Source organism: Canis aureus, chromosome 22 (genome assembly GCF_053574225.1).
Source record: "Canis aureus isolate CA01 chromosome 22, VMU_Caureus_v.1.0, whole genome shotgun sequence".
NCBI classification, from domain to species: domain Eukaryota; kingdom Metazoa; phylum Chordata; class Mammalia; order Carnivora; family Canidae; genus Canis; species Canis aureus.
In genome coordinates this window covers 2,752,125-2,768,438 of record NC_135632.1, presented here as the reverse complement: position 1 = coordinate 2,768,438, position 16,314 = coordinate 2,752,125, and the positions used below count along the sequence as shown (strand labels likewise).

General features: G+C 45.5%; 1 protein-coding gene and 1 long non-coding RNA gene across 3 annotated transcripts in view; both read left to right on the top strand.

Moving 5' to 3' along the window:
* Positions 1-16,314, top strand: part of KCNAB1 (potassium voltage-gated channel subfamily A regulatory beta subunit 1) — a 359,776-nt gene that overhangs the window by 43,302 nt on the left and 300,160 nt on the right. The window lies entirely within an intron of this gene.
* LOC144293643 (uncharacterized) lies at positions 4,638-7,655 on the top strand. The gene is made up of 2 exons (XR_013360823.1): positions 4,638-4,862; positions 5,192-7,655. It is a non-coding gene; the product is annotated as an uncharacterized LOC144293643 (long non-coding RNA).

Genomic DNA, 16,314 nt, shown 5'->3' with positions numbered 1-16,314 from the left:
CCTCTGGCTGTTGACAGTGTGCCCGACACTCCAGCTCATCCAGGATGAGCCTGGATGAGAGAGAGACAGGGAACAAGATGAGTGCCCTAGAGGAGACGAGAGCATTGTGCTTTTCAGTGTGCTATCACATGCTGTACCCCATTCGACCCTCACAGCGTTCTGTGTACAAGCAGGGAAGGTTTAGGTGTCACAAATGAGGCAGCTCTCTTTAGAAGAATTGATCATTTTTCTCCCTGCATCCCATTGGCTCTGTTCCTCCCCATATGCCTCTGCGTGTAATTATTTGTATACATGATCATCTCTCTCATTAGACCCGAAGGTACCTGGAGTGGTAATTTAGAGGCTCTTATTCTTCTTGTGTTCCTGGCCTCTAGCACGATACCTGGTGCCTGAGTATATTTGCCTGGGAGAAGAAAGGTGAATGTGACACACAAAAAAAATCTATAAAGGAGCTATGGTTTTTTTTTTTTTTTTTTTGAGGCACAGAATATTATGCTGGGTTTGTTGCTCAGGGCGTTGACTCCTTCTGGGTTCAAGATGTTGTTGCCCATGTGGGTCCCACAGTCCCCTATAACGGAGCTGGATCTCAGACTTGAGTGTCCTTTTAAGGTTTCTTTCCCACTACAAACTTCTGTCAGTTTTATACACTGGATCTTTAAGACATTCCATTTTTCTTTATAGCCAGCCCAGCAGAAGGAAAATGAATTTTACCTGCATTGTGAATAGGAAGAGTTTACCTGTTCTTACGTAGGAGGAATTGAAAGGCTATACCACTGTCCCCTGGGATGATGTCTAAAATCCTTTCAGTGTGAAAGGAGATCCTGATGTTCAGTGTAGACACTCAAGAGAAGGGAGAGGCAGAGCTTGGAGGGACAGGATAGACAGATGCAAGGGGCAACTGTCTTCACAATCCTCAGGACTTCATGTTTTATGGATTGAGCCAACACTCCTTACGAATCGAATCTGGTTATGAAGTTCACCCTATCAACAAACCTCCTATCCCCTTTCAGAGCTTTTAGGTTATATTTACCTTTCCTCTTCTGGGCAACTGATGTTTTATGTTTTATGTCTTTATTTCGATTTATCTTTAACATTACTTGTATATTTATGGTTTAATTCCATTTTGTGCTTCTGAACTCTCCTCATTTTAAATGTAGATGGTTAGTTCTCATTTTTGAATATCATTTGGAATCTTGTTGAACCAAGGACTCAGTTTACTGTGTAGGAAGCCTGTTGTGATTTGGAGATATGGGAACCACCCAGCTTCTGGCTGGAGTTTAGGTCCCTGATTTTTTTTTCCCACGTGTAGGTGTTCCGTGAACATGCATATATTATAAGAGAAAGAGGGAAATGTCCTCACTTAAAGTAGAGATAATATGCTGAGATAAACTGCAGAAGAAATGAGAAAAGTGTAATATTGCAAATGATATGCTGGTCTTCACTTTTATTAATTTAAATTTTTTTTTTTTTTGGTCTTCACTTTTAAATGCAGCATCACAATAATTCTCAGTGTTATGACGTGGAGCGAGGTAGAGATGAGGTGGCACAGGTTTCCTGCCCTGAAATCCTGTGCTCCGTGGAGGCCCACACTCAGGGCCTGTGATAGGTGGGGATGAGGGGTAAGGGGTGGGGGGGACAAGCTGAGCAGAGGGTGCATATGAAAACAAATAGAAATGTAAGGACCTTTAAAGAAATTGTGTAGTAGAACTGGAGGGACAATTGCAGAATGAGATTAAAAAAGTATCAGGTAACTGCAAAATAAATAATGTCAGCACATTGTTTTATCATTGTACTAGAAAACGTAAAATTGTATGTACATAGGTAGGTATTAATATTGTATATTTAAAAACAACCCTAATTAATGATATTCCATGAGATCCCTGTACCTCTTATGTGGTTTTAAATCTGCTAAAGGGCTTTCAAGTCTAACCTACTAGCCGTTTGCAAATAATTTCCTAGCTTTTGTGGTAAAGCTATTGTTATTGCACAGATGTTATTGCACAGATACCCTTTCGGACTAAACGTATAGTGGAAATAGGTCGAGTGCATGCACGGAGTGAATAATTTGGTCAATAATTTTATGACAAGGTCTTTATCCCATTGAAATGTCTCTCTTCTTATTAAAGTTCTCTGAGAAGGCTGAGCTTTCTGCGGAACTTCTTATAAAGACTTACTAGGATTTTTATGAACCCGTCTATATTTGCAGTGTGTTACTGTGGCAGGATATTAGGAAGTCATCCAGGACGTGGGTAGTTCCTGGCTGTGCTGGACCGTCTTTGCAGGACAACATGACTAGCCCACCCCAGGCAACCTGGGACCCTATTCTGACCCCGATGGGGCAGAGTCCTTGGGATGCAAGGGATGTATCCATCCAGCTGCAGCCTTTTCTGGACCATCCTCTCTGCAGACCTAGAATTCTAGAATTCCCTGCCTAAAGGGCCTGCAGAACACTTCTTAGTTCCATGACTCTGATGACTATGCTCCTTCATTTCTCATTTCTTTTCTGGTAGAAATTAGGCAAGGAATGAGTGTTCCATGAAACATTTTCATACTATATAATAGGAAACAATTTACATGATATCATTATGCTGCATTAAGTTGATTTATAGGCACTTAAATCTTTACAGTACCCATTTGAACGTAATAGTGCCCCCAGACATCAGCAAGACCCTAAAGTCGCATTTTGTAAGGAATGATACTGAGTCAGAATCTGGAGCATGCCAGACCAGCGACAAATAGAGTTCATTTAACCCCAATAGCTTCGTCTCTAGGGGTTGTGCTAGGACCCAAGGAGGATGGCAAAAGAATTAACTGAAGATGCTTGAATCCACTCGATCTAATGGAAACCACACGCAGTGATTTTAAGCCGAGCTACATACAACAAACAAATGCTGTTCTGTCCCTTTTCAAGAAGGAATCGGCAAGATCCTTAGGGCCCATGAAGAACGGCTTCCGTTCTTGTTCTGTTTGGACTTCCCTTCTGAGCTGATCTTGCCACATGGGATATGGAATAGTTCTAATTTCTTTATTTTATTATTATTATTTTTTAATTTCTTTATTTTTTATTATTATTTTTTTAGTTCTAATTTCTATCTCAAGGTGCCTTTGAAGCAGGGTCCCTCAATCCCATTTCCAGAGGGGCCCCCTTCGCCTCCTGCTGAGGGCTGCTCATCCCACGAACGGCTTCTCCCTGGTTTTGCAAGGCCGCAGCCCCCTATTTCTCTGGATCTGGGCATATTGTGTGGTCTGATAAGCTATACCTCTTCTCCAAACTGGAGCGGAGAGAGGCGTTGCACACAACGCTCTCTGGGAGTGAACTGGGCAAAGCACAGCTGCTCGGATACTTCCTGAGTCATGGGCCAGAGGTCATTGCGGACTATCTGCTCAGAGGCCTCGCACTCACCCAACTACGCTGCCTTTCCCTTTGCAAGCTCTACACGAGGGTAACATTCCGTAGTTGGTTAAATACGTCGCCGAGGGCCATTTCTAGTGAGTCTGAGCATCAGAACCTTAACACACACACCCACAAATTAGTTCCCACTTCCATCATTTTGACTTATGACACCCTTTCCAGGAACATCATTGTTAGAGTTCGAATGGCCTAGATTGGTTTCTCATCCCCGTAAATGTCACTGAATAGTAGCTTTCTTGAAGAATTCTAATCCATAGGAGTTCATTTTAAATATAAATTTCTCCCCAGTGGTCCTTTGTCTACAGAAAAATTAGCACAGGCTCTAAAGCAGAATATTTGAGGGAAATGGGCTAGCAAGAGGGAAAGAGATTTATACTTTTCATTTAGCGGCAATACTCATTTATTCAATTTTATGTCATTAGGCCTACAAGAATGTGAAATATGTCCTCCCTGAAGACAGTTCTTCATCTTTGCCTAACATTTTCTGCTTTGAATAAACCAGTCTCAGGGAAGAGTCCCACGCGATGTGCGCCAGTGCTCTGAGGGTTTATTTCAAGGGCTCTACATATTCACTGCGCCCTCCAGAGAGCTGAAGCGCCACGGAGCCTGCGATCATCGTGCTCATAAACGATTATCCTCTCTGGACAGTCTCCAAAAATTCCTCTTGAAACCAATGACAAAAACGCCCAACTGGTAGATTCCGTTTCGAAAACTTCCCTTAAAAATCACAGACTGCTCCGAGGTCTTTGTATTGTTCGATCTGAACAAGTTTTAAGAGATTCCTGGGAGTAGCGTGTATTCGAGAACGTGTGTGCCAGGTAGGGAGGTTCGTTAATGAAATCTTATCACAAACACTTTTTAAGTGCATTTCGGCTCAACCTGGACACAGTAGACTGGGTTTTTGTATTTCTTGGCAATATATTCAGTACATATAAGAATGTTAGAAAATGATCCTTGAACTGGGACCAAGATGAGGGTTTGATGCCCAGTAGATTCACACATAAACCTGGCAATTTTTTTGATTATCTGTATTCATCAGAAGCTGTTATGAAAACAGATACTGTGAGCAAACACCCTCGAATTCCCTCCGGTGGGGTGTGACGAGCAGAGAGAGTTTCATAACACAATTTTCAAGCATTCTCCTGTTATGTAATTCAAATGCAATTCTTCAAAAAGGGAAATAAGGATGGTGATGTGGTTGGTCACCAGTATCTAGGCCAGTGGTCGGTGGCAAGTGGTCACTGAGGGAAGATGGGATCCTTTCCAGGCAAACTGATGCAGTCATTGTGATGTCATATAGGAGGACAAGACAAGGAGGGAAGAACCTCAGGCCAAAGGGCTGAGGTAGGAGCTGGGAGGTCCTCAGGGTGACTTCAGAGGCTGGGAATACTCTCTGTGCTTGGCTTTTCCTAGCCAGGGAAAGAGCTTCGGGCATCTGATGCCTTTCAAGGTAGAGTGGTTCTAACTTCTCTAGCTTCGTACTACTTCACCAGCGCCTTTGGATGTAAAGGCCCTTTTGCTGTCATGGGCAGATTCTTCCAGAAAATGATTTGGACGTTTTACTTATTGATGTTCCTTAAACATTTTGTTGGTGAGGAAAGACACGTAGGGTGCTTCAAGAGTCCTGACAGATGTTGTCTAGCAAAGGTTCCTTCTCAAGGGAAAGAAAAGCCTGGAAGAAGGTCTGAATGTCAGATGCTTCAATCCATCATTGTCAACTTTTAGAGGGGCAGTGGGCCTGGTTGTATGACCCTGCCACGAAGTCCGTCTGTTCAGTAGGAATGGACACAGCACCTTCATCACAGCGCCTCTGCCGTGTGTTAAGGAGTCCTGTCCTGACTGCGCCGAGGGGGCAATGGAGCGGTGATGGAGATGGCAGACGAGTTGGCCAAAGTGTTTCTGAGATGAGAATAGTGGAAAGCACTGGGAAGAAGAGGAGAAACAGCAAAGGAAGAAGAAAAATCATCTTGTGGAAGTGAGACCTTTCCTAGTTTTAACCAATGAAAAATGTCCAACACCCCAGAAATGAGTAATAAGAACATTATCATCCAGTGGTTGGTATTCAAACATGGCATAATTCATCCGGGCTTATTTCCAGCTCTGAGTCAAGTTTCTGAGTTGAGTCTCTTACCTCTCCAGGGACCTCGGTTTCCCCACCTTTAAACGAGAAGGCTTCACTCAAAAGTCTTGTTCAGCCTTAACACTCTAGGTAACCGAGAGGAGCGCGGTGGTTACCTTGGCGTGCCATCTTCCCGGGGCGGGGGGGGGGGGGCAGCCGTTTGTTGAATCCCTATTGTGAGTGTGTCGGTGCGTGTTCCTGGAAGCGATTAGGGCTGCGCTGGGAGACGGGGTCGAGCAGATGGCCTGGGCGGTGCGAGGGGACAGCAAGCAGTCATCGGGGCCTGCGGGGAGCCTAAGGGCAAGGACGGGAGAGCTGCCGTCTGCCCGGGAGCTCATGGGGGCCCTCGCTCTGCTCCCGGGCCAGGACTCACACCGTCGGGCCCGCTCCTCAGGCTTAGGGGTCCTGCTGCGGCTGCACCACCCACCTTGCTGGGCCTCCGGTGTGCAGGTGACAGGCCTTGGGACGCGGCCTCCGTCATCGCAAGAACCCTTTTCCTTCTAATAAGTGTCTCCTCCTCTGGGGAGCCCCAATGGACGTTACATCATCCTCGTGGGAACAAACATTTTGCTCAAGTCTCAACCTCTGGTCTTCAACTTCACTGAACACAATTTTAGGGACTCAGTTCTTGGTATTTTCTGTCTTGGCTTCCTTCAAGCATCTTGATTTTGAACCATTTGCTTCCAGGCAGGACCAGAGCGCAGGGCAGGCTGTGAGGGGCAGCAGGTGCGTCCGGCCGGGGCCCTGTGGCCTGCTTGCACGCTCTTCACCTGGGCGCCGGCCCGTCCCCCTGTGCCCAGGGCCCGCGGCTCCCCTGCCTCTTGCCCATCCCTCGGCTCAGCTTGCGGTCCCTCCACTGCACGACGCTTCATCTCCATTGTGTGTGGTCACCACTTCTGTTGTGTCTTTGTGGGCGTCTGACCTGAGGAGGGAAAAATCCATTAATGAGCCAGATTTCAGGCAAAAGCCTCTGAGCACGTGGAGGGGCTCTCACAGAGTGGGGCTTTTACGCATCCATCGAATCACACTATGTAGGTGTTCTTTTTTTTTTTTTTTTTTTAAGATTTTATTTATTTATTCAGGAGAGAGAGCAGGGAGCCCAATGTGGGACTCGATCCCAGGACCCCAGGGTCACGCCCTGGGCCGAAGGTGGTACTAAACTGCTGAGCCACCCAGGGATCCCCTATGTAGGTGTTCTAACTGAATGCCTGGTCCTGTCTGCATGCACCGACCTGCAGTCTGGCATGCCTGGTCCTGCCTCAGTCTACCAGAGATTTGGAAGGATTGCCTGGGAAATAGCCAATCCAAATTTGAACCTATGATTCTTAAATATTTTGGGCGGTGGATCTTTTTGAGAATCTGTTGAGAGCCATGGATCTCCTCCTCTGCTAAAGGCACATATGCACACATATCTAAATTTTACCTACAATTTTTAGTGGGTCATCAGACTCCCTGGAACTCATCTCAGGATTCCAGGATTAGATAAATCTTGGTATGTGGGGTAAGGAGGACTGGATGTGGGCTTCTGCTGTGTTCTTAGGCAAGTTCCTGGCATTCCGTGGACTATATAAAAATCTTGGGCCATGCCAATGGTTAATTAGGAATAGTGCTGCAGTCATATTTCATCCCTCCTACCCATCCAGAACATATCTAATCTGGAGGACAAGAGAATGCTGTCTTGAAAACTATGTCCAACTGAGCTGATAGGCTCCTAATGGGGCTGAAAATGATGAGGTAACCACCTGATCAACCAAGGGACGTCTGGCTCCAGTGCTCTACAGCTCTGAGGTTTCGCTCTAGAGACTCTAGAGATTTTACTCCAAAAGTCAAGAGGCTATTCTTCCAAGTATTCGTGGGGGGAAGAGGAGGCCTGTATAGCACAATGGAAAAGACTGGAAGCTTAGCTTTCCCCTTCTTACAAATCTATCTGCTTGTTTAATGGATCAAAGTGGTAGAAAGGGAGCAAAAACACTTCTAGAATTCTCTTTCTTGAGAGTTCATTGAATTGGGAGAGGATTTGTCTATCCAATCCTGAGAGGATAGAAAATCTAGTTTGTTTTTTGAAAGCCTGTGTCCTTGACATATTATAGATACAGAATAAATGTTGTTTTGACTAAACAAGTTTATTTTTTTAAAAAAAAGATTATTTCATTCGGAGAGACACAGAGAGAGGCAGAGACATAGGCAGAGGGAGAAGCAGGCTCCTCGCAGGGAAGGCAGACACTCAACTACTGAGCCACAGGTGCCCCATTTCTTTCTTTTTTTTTTTAAATGAATTTATTTCTCCTTAATTTTTTAACTAGATAATATGATGAATTCCTGCTGGCCCACTCTGGTTGAATATCACCAATATTGTCTAAGGTTTTACTTTATTGAAGTCATTGAAGTAGATATTAATTTATTGATTAATTGAAAGGAATATTGACTAAGCTCTTATTATGTGCTTGATTCAGCAGCATTTTCAAAGTAGTGATGATTTAAGAAGAGTGTTTTTAGTCCTGCGCTAACACCAAAAACCATATGTAAATACCAACTACTGAAAAAAATTATAGTCCAACTTTTCTTTTTCTCCCCATTCCTGAAAGGAGGATATAAACAAATTTTTGTAAACTAAAAGATTTTTTTAAAATGGCTTTTATTATTCCCTGGTTTGGACCCCCTGGAGATTTTCTGGCTGTTCTTTTGGCTTCATGGTGAAGGATGCAGACACATGCATATGTTTTAGGGTCGGGGAACAGCCCATTCTGGGCTCTCTCAGAAAGTACATGTTATATAGCTGAGCCTATTTCAACAAGAGCTTTATATCTCCATCTTTGCATGAAATAACTGTGACGTAGAGTTCTGGCTGTTTGAGGAGCAGAGTAACTGTAGACACCAGAGCCATCAATAGAATAGATTAAAAGTGATGAGATTATATATTTCTTTGTCAATGTTCTAGCTCAAAACTATTTTCATTCAGGAGGTGATTAAATTGCTTCAAATACTGGAACCTTCTCTTAGAAACTGTATAATTAACAGCGTATAACAAAGACTACTTTTCCCTCATGATGGTAGTTGGCATTTTTGATGTAAATCCTCCTGGTGCAAGTAATAATAATAGTAAAAATACACTTATTGGATATTCTTTATGTGGTAGTCTCTGTGTTAGGCACTTTAGTAATGACTTATTATGCTGACATATATTAAATATTTACTTTCTCTCTTAGTCTCGGGGTCCAAGTCCCTGCTCCGCTGTGTCGGGTATACTTGGACCCAAGCTCGAGCTTGTAAATAAACCCTTGTGTGTTTGCAAAAAAAAAAAAAAAAGATTATTTACTTTCTCTGGTAACCACATAATCAGACTTTATTAGCTCAGAACTCTGATTTGCTACCATCCTTTTATAACTGAGAAAAATGAGGCTTAATGGGATTAAATGATTTGTTGGAAGTCATTAGCTGATAAATGGTGGTATGCTGGGATTCCAACCCAAGCTCTCTAACCTTGTTTTTAATTCAGTCCTCATGGCAGTCCTATAAAGTTGTTCCAGACATTTCACTTTACAGATAAGGAAACAGAACTGGAGGTGAACTACTCTGATAATGCTCATATAGATAGTAAATTGCAGAGCCAGGTGTGGAACCAGATTAGTCGGACTCATAAACCAAGGCTTGTTTCACTGTGCCACGCTGGCTAGCCATGGACTTAATGTGTGCTATGATGTAAAAAGGGAGGTCCTTACCTATCTAAACTTTAAACACAATAACCATTTATTTTGTCTAATCACTTTCTTTCCTTGGGTGTTCAATGCCAGGGAATAATGCTTGGTACTTGGGAGGGTTTGTAGAAAATGTATGACATTTTTGCTATTGCTTCTAATAATTCATTTTATTCCCTTTTTTTTGAATACAGCAATACTTAAACAGATTATTCTGCAATAAAATTCCTTTTAATACAACCCAGTAGGTGCTTTTTGAGTATCTACCATTGGTAAGGCTCTGAGTTAGGCACAGTGACGACCACAGACAGAGATGAATAAAACATAGTTATTGTGGGGGACAAGGCAAAAATCCAAGACACCACATAGGAGATCAAGTAAGCAACTGGGAAATAACAGAGTATCATGGGTCCCAAGGAGAGAGAACAGAAAATGGAGAAGTTGGAACTAGAGACGGACCTTGAAGGGTTGTGCATGAGTTTGCTAGGGCAGCTACTGCAAAGTACCAACAACAGAAGTAAGTACAAAAATAATTTCCTCACATTCCTGGAAGCTAGAAGTTTAAGATCGAGATGTCAGCAGGTTCGGTTTCTTCTGAGGCCTCTCTCTTTGGCTTACAGATGGTTGCCTTTTTGCTGTGTCCTTACATGGTCAGCCCTCTGCATCATAATCTTGATTGCCCTTCCTATAAGGACATCAGTAATATTAGATCAGGGCCTACCCCTATGACCTCATTTTACCTTAATCCCCTCTTTAGAGGCCCCGTCGCTAAATACAGTCACACTCCAAACTACTGGGTGTTAGGACTTCAACACGTGAGTTTTGAGAAGACACAATTCAGCCTATAACAGATAGGTAAACTATCAAAAGAAGGAAAGTCCAAGGGACAAAGTTTAGAAGGGAAAAATATGAACTCTGTTTGCGGGAGTAATTTAGTAATTTAAATCAATGGGGAAAAATTGCATTTAGAGGAATCCCGAATGCCAGGGGCCAGGAAGTCAGTGCTTACATTGGTGGGTAGCGGGGAGCCACTGGAAGTGTTTAGTAGCAGAGTGACTTGATAATGCTCTACTTGCGGAATATTACTCAAGCAGTAATATGCTGGGTTTGCTAGAAGGAATAGAGCGGGGAGGAAAGGAGGCCATCTAGGAGGCTTATTAAGAATTCTAGTCATGAAGAGATGAGGGTATGAATGAGGAAGCTAGTCAAAGTGGTGGTACAGGAGGTGGTGGTTCTGTGAACAGTTGAATCAGAGAAACACCACAGAGGTTTAACTCATTAAACTTTGTGCTTCATTGGCTCTGTGTGTGTGTGTGTGTGTATGAGGGGGATGAAAGAAGAAGTCAAAGGTGCCTCCAAGCTTTGATGAGTCAAGGAATAGTCTTGTCATCAACTAAATAAAAGAGGAAAGGCAGAGAGGTTTGGGGGGAGGGGATTTTATTTGCGAGTGAAGATAATGTAATTGAGGACCCATCAAGTTAGATGTTCAATTGACAGGAATTCGAAAAGATGGGTCTAGAGTTTGGGAGAGAGGTTGGGGTACATGAAAGTGTGTGAATATATGAAAGTAATGTAAGTGTATAAATTATGTGGAAAGTTGTATTAGGGAAGATATTGGAGAGTTGTACCCTAAAATGTTAATAATGATTGTATTAGGGGTTGGCATTATAGTGAATTTGTTTTTTTATTTTGTTTTTTTTCATTATAGTGAATTTGTATTCCTTATTTTACTTTTTTGCTCTTATTCCGAATGTTTACCATGAGCAAATTCTCAACTTTATAATTGCATTATAGTGAAGCAGACTTTCCACGTTTCTTAAGGCCCATGTGAGGTGAATTAAACTCCCTGTTTCTTCACTCATGGCAAATCGGATATCGGAGAATTTAGAAGGCCCTCCTTAAATTGGTGTGTGGATTGTCTAAGATCTCACGGGCACTGCCCCTATTCTGTACCTCACTTATCTAGATGTTGAATCAGCATTGTCTTTATTTGGAGGTAAGAGAGTTCATAAAAACAGGCTCACAGCAGTCCTTTACTGATCGTAGAATTTATTGAACATCAGGGGGAATTGAGGGGCATTACATTGCAGATATGCAAATAACCTAACTTTGACTCGGGGACATCCCTCTTTTTAAAGAGGCTCTCAGCCGTTTCTGCCAACTCAGGGAGGCATGGGTTCATGTCACTTATCTCTACTTCTCCCTTTGGGAACACTCCACCCTCCACACACATTCCTCAAACCCCTCCCATTTCTTAAGGAAATCAGTTTGGTCCTCCTTACTCTCTGCCCTCTGCTTCCGGATTTTGCCCCAGGTCTTATCTTTTCCCACTCAAGAAGCCCAGTAGTGTATCTTCCTACAGGAATAAAGCTTCCTTCAAAACAGAGTTTTAGTTTCAGCCTTTAATATGATTTGTTTTAACCCCGCAATAATTGATTTATTTATTTGTTTTTTTTTATTTTTTTTAAACTTTTATTTATTTATGATAGGCACACAGTGAGAGAGAGAGAGGCAGAGACACAGGCAGAGGGAGAAGCAGGCTCCATGCACCGGGAGCCCGACGTGGGATTCGATCCCGGGTATCCAGGACCGCGCCCTGGGCCAAAGGCAGGCGCCAAACTGCTGCGCCACCCAGGGATCCCAATTGATTTAAAAAACACTTTTAAAATAATACCAGAAGTCATGAAATGAGACCATCTGGGCCGTACACAGAGCTAAAAGCAAATGGGTTTGCTAGAAGGAATAGAGTAATTTAAATAGTAATTTAAATCGATGGGGAAAAATTGCTTTTAAGGGAATCCTGAATGCTGGGGGCAGGGAAGTTGCTGCTTCCATTGGTGGGTAACAGGGAGCCGCTGGAAGTCTCTAGTAGCAGAGTGACTGGATAAGGCTCTACTTGTGGAATACTAACAATGGTATGGTTAGGACCTATTCAAAAAGCTCTTATTGGGTTGTATTAAAAGGAATTTTATTGCATTGACAATGGCATGGTTAGGCCTTGAACAATGCCTACAGCGAGCGGGGAGCGTGGGGATAGAGAGCCCGGGGAGTCAGGGGAGGCGGCCGCAAGTCAGGGAGACGGGAGCTTTGACAAGGGGTAGGACGCTAAGTCTCACAGGCTAGGGTGAAGGAGGCTGAAGCTGAAGAGAGAGACAAAGTCACTGGGGCAGCAGGATTCGGGGCAGGGCTGCTATCGGGGCCCAGACCAGAATGCTTGTTGGGATTGCCACACGCCCAGAGGATCTACCACTGCCTGTAAGAACCGTGCACGGCCAGAGAACCCCTTAGCACTGAGCTCATCTTGTCAGAGCTTGTGCCCCCCAGGACCCACCGATTAGCCAGGCTGGCTTTGTGCCCTTCCTGGGTCCCTGTTGCTTGTCCTACACCATCTGAGACTCGAGCTGCTCTCAGGTCATCTGTGTCTCCTTGGTGGCGGGGATTTAGAGTAGGGAACTGGGGTTCCTAACTCTGCCATCTCCTAGGAAGGACCTCAGATAATCACTTTATTTCCTTATCTGTTAAATGGTCATGAGCATCATTAGACGTGCCATCTGGACCTCTCGGCAAAAGCCTAGGTGTGAGAATGCTCTACAAAATGCTAATGACCCGGCCTTCCTGGGTTTAACCATTTCTACCCTTAGTATGCGACTGAGCAAGTTACTTACCTTGTGTCCCTCACGTCCCTCATCTTAAGCTAGAGACGATGATGCTACCTGCCTCAGGGGATGATGCTACCTGCCTCAGGGCTTGCGGCGTGCTTTAGAGAAGTGAGTCTACATAACCAACCAGAACAAAGCGTGGCCTGGGTAGAAGCTACTCCGCCGGTGTGGGCTACTGTTGTTACACGAGTGCGCTATGCTTGTATGTCCCACGTCTTATTCCTCAATGAAATCAAGGCAGCCAAAGGTCTACCCAGTACGGAGAGAAGACTGGAATTAGAAAGATGGTTCTCTTTTCTGTTTTCACGCCCCTGTCTCCTTCGTGTACCCACGTCCCCTTCTGACCCTGCTCCCTGCCACTTCCCTGCTGCCCGGGCCAGACCTGGCTGGGATCACCGTGCTGCAGCTCCAGGTCCCTCCTCTCCCCAGAGGGACTCTTCTTCCCTGTGCAGCTCTGCTCCAGTCCCCAGTGTGGCCCACGAGGAAGTGGAGAGAGACTGGGTAGGGCTGCAGGCTGTTTGGAGCCTCAAAGGAGGTTGCCTGCGGTGGAGGAGTCGGGGGGGAAGCAGGGGGTTGGGTAAGTGATGGGGGGAGCGCGTGGAGAGGGCAGGAGCAGGTGGGTTCAGGAACACAGGCCTCTCAGCACAAATTGGCTGTTTTTCTTGGTTTTGTTTTTTTTTAAACAGTCTTGGTAAATCAAGCGAAATAAAGCTGTCAGCTTTTGCAGACACTCACGACCCAAATATCTCCCAGGGCAGCTTCTCTCTGCCTCTCCCACTGGACGTGGGAAGGTCAGCTCAAAGCAAAACTGGGAAGAGGTTAAAAGGTATCCGCTCTCTGCAGCCCGCTTCTCCTCTCTCCGTCCCCATATTCTCTGGGCCCACCTTCCCTTAAGCCCCTGGGCCCTGGTGCCCCCTGCCTGACACACCACTGTCCACGTCCGGTCAGCATGACGGAGGCCGGTCACCCGGCAGGAGCTCTCCTGCACGTTGTTGACTATTGACAGTGCCTCTTGTCCCTGTTCTCAGGAGGAAACCGAAAGCCAGGGAGTGGAGGTCGAGCTCAAGGTCATGCAGACAGGAAGGGGCAGGGGTGAAACCGAAACCCAGGACTCCTGACGGCAGGTCCAGAGGTCTTGGTGCCGCTCCCAGGGAGGCCCCACTGGTTATCTTTAGTGGCCCTGGTTGACACTCCACCCGCTTTTGCCACTTCTTCTGTGGCTCACGAGACTCCCTCGGGCCTCAGAGCCGAGGGCCTTAGATGTTGTGGCTCTGAGAGTCCTTCGGCCCACACAGCCACCTTCCGGCCCGGCCGGCCCGTGCCCCTCCACTGTCACGGCTCCCTGAGGCCCACGGTGCCGCAGGCTTCTCTTCTTTCGCCCGCCAACCAAGCACACAAGAGCCATCTCAACCTCTGGCCTGATGCCTTCTCAATCTCCCAACCCTGTGATTCTGGCCTCACAAACCCCAAGTTCTAAATTCTCAGCCTTGGGAATATTGAACTATTCTCTTCTCCGCACCCATTCGTGGGCAGCAGCTGAGCATCACAGAGGAAAGAACGACATCATCTTGCCAGTTGGTGGGCCCCAAGTTTCCAATGACTCGCGTCAGTAGGAGCCTCACTGCTCCTCCCGTGGCCCTGTTCCTCGACCCTGCCAGTTCAGTTTTACCTGCTTCTTCAACTCATTCCTCTTTCAAACTCCCTTCTTATGCCTGACTCCCTGACTCCTACCTGATGACCTTGCCTTTTTCTCTGGGAAGAAATTAGACACCATCCCTCAATATCTCTCTGAAAATTGAGCCTTTCAATCTACCACATCATCCCTATCAGTTCCTGTCTTCGTTCCTTCATGTTGTCCATAGGTTCCCCTCCTGTTCAAAGCCAACACCCTCTCCCAGGCCATGCGGTGGAGCACATCCCTCCAGGGCCTGGAGCCATCTATGATCTCCTTTCTTCTGGGTTCTCTCTCTCTCTCTCTCTCTCTACCCCCTATTCAAGTGTCTCTCTTTTTAAAAACAAAATGAAACCCTCTCCTCTGCACTCTACTCCTGCTGCTGCCCGGCCCCCTCACCCCTCCTACCTGTGTCCATCTTCTCTTAGCCTCCTGCCTCCCTAAACTTCAGCCTCCACCCTCCATCACTCCAAGAGCATGGCCCTTGACGAGGTAGAGCTTGCTTTTCCTAACAGCCAGCAGATGGTTTCTAGTTTCCAGCCTTGTTTTGCTTGGCCTTTGAACTCTCCCTCTCTTTTGTGCATCTTTCTTGACTTTTAAGATGTTGCTCTCCTGACTCATTTCAGCATTTTGACTCCCTCTTTGTTTTTTTTTTTTTTTTTAAGGTTTTATTTATTTATTTGAGAGAGAGAGAGAGCATGAACAGTGGGGAGGGTCGGAGGGAGAGGGAGAAGCTGACTCCCCACTGAGCTGACTCCCCACTGAGCAGGGAGCCTGACATGGGGCTCGATCCCAGGACCCTGGGATCATGACCCAAGCCAAAGGCAGCTGCTTAACCAACTGACCAAGAACGACTTGTGCGCTTGACTCGCTCTTTGAATCCTGTCTGACTGGGTTCTCTTTCATCACAGATCCTCTAACAGGGTTCTGCTCAGAGCGCTCTCACTCACCCGGCTTTCCTTTTCCCTCTACACATTCCCCCATGAGTTAGCTCATCGGCACCCTGGGTAAGGGAACTGCCACTTGTAACTCGTGGCTCTAACACCCTTGTCTCTCGTCCACTGTCTCTTCTGGCTGCCAGACGCATACCATTCTTGTTAGCTGCCAGTTGGGAATTTCCACCACGATGGTCCACAGTCACTTCAACTCAGCATGTCCATAATGAAACGAATTTTACCTCCCCACCCCCAGTCTCCATCTTGAACTCCCTCCATTCCTATTTCTTGGAAAATACCATGAAATGGTTCTTCTCTATTCAAAATCCCTCATATCAGAAACCTGGGCATCCTGCTGGACTCCTCTTTGACCCACCCTCCGTCCCACGTGCATCTGATAATCATTAAGGCCTATCTGTTTGGCTTTCTAACGATCTCCTGAATCTAGTTCATCCTCATTATTCCACACCTTACCCCTGCAAAGCCTTATCCACCTTACTTCAGTCTTCCCATGTTTTATTCCATCATGCAGAGTGGAGACAGTGAATTCAAAGCCAATCAGATCCTGTCACTCCCCTACCTTAAATCAATCAGTGGCTTCCTTGGCTTACAGATCCAATTCCAGATTCTCTAGAGCACTGGGCCCCACCTTATTGCTTAATTCTTACCAGTTTCACTCCTCCCCACTTCATAAGCTTACATGATATTTCGTGACTATGCCACTCACTCTCTTTTTTTTTGCTCTGTGTCCTTTTGCACACAGTCCCCTCTGAGAAAGGGGGGATGTCCCCCCATCTCCTTGATGAATTTCTATTAATACTG